The sequence below is a fragment of the Electrophorus electricus genome, chromosome 11 (genome assembly GCF_013358815.1).
Source record: "Electrophorus electricus isolate fEleEle1 chromosome 11, fEleEle1.pri, whole genome shotgun sequence".
NCBI classification, from domain to species: Eukaryota; Metazoa; Chordata; class Actinopteri; order Gymnotiformes; family Gymnotidae; genus Electrophorus; species Electrophorus electricus.
Window position 1 is genome coordinate 19992757 of NC_049545.1, and position 8737 is coordinate 20001493.

The 8737-nt window shown below is 39.4% G+C and overlaps 1 non-coding gene across 1 annotated transcript; it reads right to left on the reverse strand.

The window, feature by feature from the left end:
• Positions 1–2438: 2438 nt before the first annotated feature.
• On the reverse strand, positions 2439–2511 carry trnav-aac. Its single transcript has one exon. It is a non-coding gene; the product is annotated as a tRNA-Val (tRNA).
• Between the last annotated feature and the right edge of the window lie 6226 nt (positions 2512–8737).

The window sequence follows — 8737 nt, forward strand, 5'->3', positions numbered from 1 at the left end:
TATTTTTTATGTGTATATGCCATGTTGGCAACTTTTTAGAAATATGATGATTTTCTAATGAAAATGTATGTACTTTTGTCACTTAAATCCATCCCACTCAAATCTATCCTGGTTTCATTTCTCAACAAATACAGCACCTATATAGCAATAAATATCCATACAGGAATGAATGTTTGAATGTAAAAATGCATTATTATTGTGAATTTTGCATTTTCAATTTCTGCTAAACATGCTGGTTGCTTCTTTGAGACTCAACGAACATCAAGGTCAAGGACACTTTTTTTTAAACTTTTTTTTTTTTAAGGGTCTGATGTTTCCTTCAACTGAGTAGGCCTGTTAAAGCAAACGGAACTAGTCCTTCAGATGTTTCAAATGCTAATTACATTTGTGTTGTGTTACAAATTAAGAGTTGAATCTGCTGGCTGTTAACTGCTAATTATAAACAGATTTCATTGCAATAACCTTTCCGTTAATACAGATAATTGTTTTATATAGAATTTACCATGGAAACATAGTTGTATGTATAGTAAATAGTACTGATTACTCCCAGAGCTCTGAGTCTGGTATTAGATGCAAGGACATATGAAGGCTTAATATGTGCCCAGGAGTGAAGTAAAGGCTTATGCACCTTAAATCATATTACAACACACACAACTCACACCGGACGTTACCAGTGTCAATAGGCATGCTTGGTTTACGAGGGGTAATTTGAGAGAAGGGCTATCTAAAACCCAATCAGTGGATTTTAGTGGAAATCTATAAATGTTCATGTTGCTCCATAAAATGCACTTCATGCACCCTAAGACATGCTGCGAGGCCTTTACTGGACATGTTCTGGTGGTCACAAATTTGCAGATGGGAATCATAGACGTTTTGAGGAAGCCACACGTAAAATGAAGCAGCAGCACCCTTGTCATAAGTGATCTTATTTTTCTTATTTGGGAATTAGAATATTCTGTGCAGGATCCCACATTCAGTATTATTGTGATGAGCAGTCTGCTACAGCACTTACAAGTGACCCCATTCTGCAAGGTAAACAGGTCTCTAGCGGTACTATGATACATTGCTTATCAAAGCACTTAATGTGAAGCGACCTCGTGCCTTGATCCATTTAACTTCGTCAACACGGTTTATAAGATGCGACGTTAAGTAACATGGAGTGGTCGAGTTAAAAATACAATTGCAGCTTCCACTGTGAGTACTGTTGCAAGGATAACGAGACACAGAGACGCTCCAGAAAGCGCAGCGCAACGCCGCGCGTGGATCAGTGCGCGGGCGAGAGCGTGCTCCGTTGCCCGGGCGGGGCTGCTAAAACATCGTTCGATCCGCTCATCGGAGGAACACCAACTGCCACAAACTAGACAGTAAACAGGGAGGATGCGCCCGGCGCAGGTAGTGGCAAAGACTGCTTCTCTCCATGCGGAAGTCCCTCCGCGCGTAGGAGACGAAAGCAAGGTCACGCAACCGCACACGACGTGCACCTGCCAGCCACGTGCAGGTGCACTTTGATTTGGCTATAGGTAGCGATCATGTCTTCCCGGAACTGGAGTCTAAAGTTAGTAGATTATGCAGGCGGACGAGGATTAGACAGGTCAAAGACAATAGTACTCCTGGCAGTTACGGGGGAGTGAAAAAAATGCAGTTTGCGCAGAACGGGAATGATTTGGGAAACAGGAAAAACATCAGAAATCCACGTGCTGTTGCATTTTTACAATGTACGACGCACGTTTAATTAAGCATGCACAGCTTTTATTAAAACCGCGACGTGTACATTGTCGCTTTGGCAGTACTGTAACATTTAATAACCAAGTCTAAACAAATGGCTAAACTAAACAAAAGCTTCTGGCAATCTAATCTGCCACTTGCAGCCAAATGTATCACTGAACCACAAAGAAATAAAAATAAAACGATGATCGCAAAGTGCGTGGTCAAAGTTTGCGTGGTCGATTTTTTTCGTTTCAAAGCTGTCAGGTATTCTCGAATTCACATTTTCATATTACGTAAAATGTATATACAATCTTAATTTTCAATATCACATACTGAAACAGACGCATCAATTCAGACTGGATTTAGGGCCGAAGGACTCGCAACTGCTTATCGTTGTGCGCCATCTAGTGGACAAATAAGTTAAGCTTCAAAGGCAAAAGTAACTTTCTCTACTTCGCATACTACGAATTCTTATACAAGAACTGCTACGCTCACTGGTGGCGAATCAGTAAAATTACCACAAAACCAGTAAAGTTATAAAGACAAATTGTTACTAACAGTTTAGCCTTGTGGGACCCTTTCGCACTACAGTGACTCAGGTTTTCACAGCTGAATTTGCGGCGTTTCAGGCTACTTGTTTAGCTTCATTTATAGCATTATGTTATGTTTTTAGAAATCTGTACGTTAAAAAAAACAAGCACGACTGTTTAAAAAAAACACAAGCAAACAACTGTTCCCGCCCGGTCTCGAACCGGGGACCTTTCGCGTGTTAGGCGAACGTGATAACCGCTACACTACGGAAACACGTCAAGCACCAGCGCGCTGCTGAACCCGCCGCATGATATCCGGGTTTATTTTTATATCTGTGTTTAACATGATTTCTAGAGATGGTGAAATCAACCAATTCTAACTGCACGGGTATTAGCCTAAGATGAACTCGTTTACAAGACAAATTCTCGCAAAGGGCTTGTGTAAATGTAGATGTAAATGTTATCTAACCAGTTCGTAGCTCTAAAACATCGAATAAAAGTCGCAACATGCTCCACTTTACACTCGCGAGGCTTAAAGACACAGAACATTGCAGACGGAGGGTGGAAAGAGATGTACATCGCACTGAACCATGCAAATCTATTACAGTAGCCCCCCCCCCAAAAAAATAAAAAAAAATAAAAAAAAAAATAAATAAATAAATAAATAGATAGATAGATAAATAAATAAATAAATAAAATGATGAACGTTGAAAATAAGCCCATGAGGTCCCCTTTAGTGAGAACAGCACTGTCCTGTCTTCAGGGCCTAACTGGAGTCGTAGGGATTTTTCCAGGGATACAGACGCAGTCCTGCTCTCGACACCTTCTTAGCGTTCGACAGAAGGTGATATTCAAGGCGCAAAACATGCAACATAACCTGTAAAAGAGATTAATATGGCAAAACCAATCAACTTAAGCCGCAAAGAAAGAAAAAAGGCATAAATAATTGTTTTCCTGATGGAATATTTCAAACTAGGTACATACATTATGCGGTAACCGATTGAAAAATAATAGCATCATCATAACCGTGACTCTAGCACATATAATGCTGGTTAGCAAACCTACTACATAAACTCCTTAAGTGTTTTGTCATGTGTACATGATCGATTGTGCAATTTACATTTTAATGTGTTCAATGAAGAGTGGGTCTCTAAGGACAGACCCAGTGGGGTGGGACAATTGAGCATGATGGGTAATGTAGTCTCCATTAGACTGGTCTGGCCCGGGATAGCTCTCTGACCTCATCGTTTGGTTGAGCAGGGCGCTTAAAGAGCACTTGGGTTTAGAGGGAGAACAGAAACATGCGAGTAGTGTTTCACGTCATGGTTCATGTCTTTTCAAAAGCACAGGAATATAAAGGCATGTATTGTTGATTCATAATGCCTTCTTAGACACAGTGGGGGAAAAAAGGTCTTTTGTTCTCTAGCTTGATTTTTACCTCATTGCTAGTGGAGTGTGTCCCTACTATTCGAACGAAAGAGGTACACTTCCTCTGAGACTGCAAAGTTTGCGACTGCAAAGTTTGCAAAGAACAGATAAAGAGATGAAGGCAGTGCTCAGAACATAGCCCCCTGGATGGAACTGGATGGATTACACCCAGGGGCCATAACCAGAATGAACATTTTAGTGGATTTCTTAGTGTAGAAATATGGCCAACTTCACCTGAAGTCACTGCTGAATACGTGTGGGCCTACAACACATTCAGGAGTCTCATGACTTCACTGTTTGCTTGTTTTACCATAATGATTATAATTCAGTCTATTTCTACCTATTTATGGATTATAATTCATGGATTTCCATATCCACACTGGTGTGTATATATATATATATATATATATATATATATATATATATATATATACACATACACACACACACACACACACACACACATACTAGTTCTAGTTCAGTAGCTAATTGTAAATGACAGATGCCTGATAATTAGAAATCTGGAGCTACCGGCTGCTTTGGGGTCAGTTGAGAGCCAAACGTGTTGCTGGTGATTGGGACTTAAGCCTCTAAGTGGTGTAGACAACAGTCCACCAAAACATCTTCAGAACGTCACAGCCACTCCCGAAAGCAACATCTGTGCGTCACTGCAGTGTGCGTGGGTATGCATAGCATGCAAAAAGGCCAACAATGGCACACCTTCAAAATCACAACATGTCATAAATCTGTGTGTCATGAATATACTGAGTGGTTGAGAGCCAAGTAGGATATCTGGTAGCAACTTAAGCAAGGTGCATTTAAAAAAAATTCTAGTTAAGTATTTGTTGAAAGGACCACTAAATCTAACTTTGGGTTTGGCCCTTGTTTTTGCCCAGGAGTGTACCCTTACCACAGTGATGCTCAAGTAATGTGTAAACTGCTATATTCTATATGTTATATTCTTCTTCACTGCATCCAGAACTTGGCTTCTCCTGTCCACTGTCACAAAACACAAATATGGCTACAGTGCGGGATCACAGTGCTGCACAGGGCTTTTTTGTTGACAGTACATCCTGTTAAGTACATCTGGCACTGCCCTCTGTTGGCTATGCGTTCCATCACAGAATTTGCAGGCAACACACATACGTAGGGTATGCACAGAGATATAGACATGTTCCTTCACACAAGTATAAGAGTGGAGTAACAGAAAAGCAGTCGCCCAACCACTGTTGGTTTGCTGATTTGAGCCGTGTTGATGCCAGAGCCGTATATGACTGGGAGCCAAAGGAAGAAAAAAAATCAGAGCCATTAGCCAGTCATGGATGTGTGTGCGCTGGTGTCTGCTGATGAGAGCAGTTAGCGCTCCCCTCTGAGCATGGGTAGCAGCTTGTTCAGATGTGCTTGGCTTCGTGTGCCGGCTATGCTTGCTTGGCTGCTAGTTGCTGTATGACATGGGAGAGCCATTTGGTGGGTGAGAACCAACTTGATGACTAAGGTTGGGGGAATTAAGCTTGTGATGTGCTGGCTTTCAGCTAAATTGTTTTACCTCAGTCTAAGTAATTAGCGACAAATCCAATGTGTGTGTATTTTTTTTCCCTAGCTGAAATAACTGTTATCTACATCAATTTAATTGATTATAAACCATATTCAACAGCAACATTCATAATGTAGTCTCAGTCAGTCATCAGTGAATCAGGAACTAAAAGCAGTTTGGTTCAGTGACACTTTGGCAGACATAAAAAGAGGAAAAATGTTTTGAAACTGTTGGGTACAAAGGAACAAACATAAATAAAACTGAAGTAAACCTCGTTTGTGAATAAGCACCCAGGCCTACTCAATACGCAGCTAGTATCTGTAAAGGTGAAATATTGAAACTGTTCTGCATCGCTTTCTGAGCCATACACACACGTTTTCTTTCATTCTAGCTAGTTAGTACTTATATATTCACAAAATCATATGTAACCATTTTACATAATGTTGTAAAGGGCTTCTTTGTGTTTATGGAACCACACTGATGACCCTAGAATCCCTGTGCAACCATATGCTGCTATCAGAGAGCAGCACTGTATGAGTAACACCCCCCACTGCCTTTGAAATGTTTCTGACCTGCTGCAACAAGCCCTTTCAGCTGTTTAGCATGCTTAATAAATAGTCTACTAGATGTGCATGATTCAGTGAATTGTTAGTGTTTTTTTGTATATATTTTTAGAAGATGTAAATAAACTAGGTGCTATGCTGCTCCTCCAAGACAGCCCACAGAAATGGTACATCAGTAAAGGCCTAATACAAACAGAGAAAATACAAACAAACTGGTCAAACTGATTCTAGTTTAGAGATTGACAGCACTAGTTGGCGTGATGTGTGTTACATATTACATACAAGTTCTCTCTCAGACGCACACACAAACACACACGCAGGAAGGTTTTCCTACTGCATGAAGCTGGAGGCAAGGTTTGAGTCTCAGTCATAGTATGTGCTGCTCCTGGTGGGAAAGGCATTTCCACAATGACAGGCCCTTGGGGCTGAGGAAGTTGGATGGACAAACCGACCACGTAAAGCGTTTTCACCCACTTAGCTGACATCACTCCCTGTGTGGCAGGAGCCTCAGAGTTCCACCAGCACCAGCTGCAAAGCAATTGGAAGATCTCTCCATACGACCACAAAAGGGCGCTCTGGAGAAGAGGCCAGAGAAGGAGAGAGTGAGTCAGAGTCATGAAATATACAAGACTTGTAAAAGAAATGTTCAGTGTTGGTATGAAAAAAAAAAGGAAATCGGGTAGTGATAAAAGAAGGGTTTCCAAGTTTAATTTAACCTTGAATTTCAAAGAATGACTAATACGCTGAGTCATTCCTTTTGTGATGACTAATACGCTGAGTCATTCCTTTTGAAATGTCTCAAATTGTCGAACACAGCACTGAGTGCTAACTGCAGGAGATGCTGAATTAAAGTGCATGATAATTTGAATTACCTGAAGTGCTGACAGCTACTTGGCAGAATCAGTAAAGTGCAGGTAATTGCTTCTCCTCCACCACAAATGTGATGCCTTTGTATTCCCCGACGGTGTGGCCAACCATCATGACTGCTGTGATTTCTTTACTCATTTGGAAAATGGCAGACTTCAGATTCAAAGTAATTTGGGAGGGAGGATGAGTATATGGCAAACGGTTTTAACAAATAATGGGTTTCATCTGGCAATCCCTAAATTTTTACATATCAACATATCAGTTATGACTATTCAGAATGACAGTTAAGGATATCTGCATTTACAATCTTGATAATGAGAAAGGCAATTCCAGATATCGACAATTATACTTTGACGAGTCAAATATCTTTTAAGATATCTTTAATGACATCATCCCAATTGTCAGTTGAAGCGTCACAAACGATATGTACAGATATCCCTAATCCTATAACAACTAGTATAAATGACATTTTCAGATGCTGAGAAATTATCTGCATCACGGACTGTGGAACGTATTTTGATTTGATCGGTTGATCATTACCATTAAAGGGGAACCCCACCAGTTTCTTCAGCATTCAATGGTTTATATGTAACCAAAAGTCATTAAACGTGTTTTGGTGTGAAATGCATCTTTCTAGAGAAATGTAACAAGTCATAGTTGTTCACACTTGTTATAGGTCTATGATGTCCAAAGCATTTAATGACTCTAAAAGCTATATTCCGTTGCTTCAAAAAACAACAAATGTCTGGAACATCGTTTTGTGATGGTTTGTTATAAGGTTTTGACCAAAAATGTATTTTTGTATAAATTATTTCTTGTGGATTATGTGCATGAGATTAATGTGCACATTAACATGCTTTTTTAGCCTGTAGGTACATCCTTTCAACGCAGCTAATGCCAACAAGAACGTTTGTTTTCTTGCCCATTTTAGAAGATGGCAGAGTATGTGGAGTAGTTGTTCGACCCTGGTATTTTTGTGTAGCTTCAATACTAGCCACAGCTTCAGGATTTGTGGTAGCTATAGCCATCTAATTTGTTACCGTAACAACAACAAAAAAATCCCCACCACATTTTCCAAGTTTATTTTTGCAACCTGATAGTGAACACTGAATGTTTACTATTGAAAACTGAATTTTTATTAGTAAAATGTTTTCCCTATTAAAATTAATGGTAAAATAAAATGTGCATCAAAAATTGAATTCTAATGTAAAAATTATTTGATATCAGTAATTGAATTATTACATGCAAAAATGTAATTCATACTAGTAAACATGTAATTCTTCCAAGTAAAAACTGAATTTATACTAGCAACGGCGCCTTCTCACCGTCACGTGTTAAAGCGTGCAGTGGGAGTTGTCTGTCTGGCGTGTAACCACGCCCACGCTGATTAGCACACACCTACACCTGCTTTGGTCGCGTTACGTCCTCTGCATTTAAAGCGCTGTAGGCGTGTTTGGTTGTCGGTCATCGCCTCTGTTCACGGTACCTTTGGCGTCAATGTGCGCCGTTCAAGTTATGCGTGAGTGCCACCGTTATGTGTCAATAAACGTCTGTCACCGTCGATCGTCCGCTCGGGCCGATACAAGCAAAAATTTAAATTTGTACTTGTAAAAATATAAAACATTTAATTTGCATGTAAAAATTATCAAGACTTTCGTTTGATACTAACAATTCCTACTAGTGAAAATAATTGAGTTCACTAGTAAAAATTAACTTTCTCCAGCAGAAAAAATTAATTCTTGGTATGAAAAATGTAAATTTCACTAGCAAAAATTAAATTCTTGCTATCCAAACTTGAATGTTTACTAGTGAAAATAAAATTAAGAATTGCATTTTTACTAGTAAAAATTGAATTAACACTTCCCCCCCATTAACATGACTAGGAGAAGTCATTAATTATTACTAGTAAAAATTCATTAAAAAAAAAAAAGTAAATTATATTAGATTTTCTATTAAATCTGGTCAGAACAATGTTAAAACTGCTTTCCCATACAAGTAAGCCTGCAGTCACAATAAGCCAGTGGTAGAAGTAAGAGTCAAGGCATCATGACTAAATAGGTGACCACTGACTTGAGTCAATGATGACACAAAATGTCAATAAATAAGCA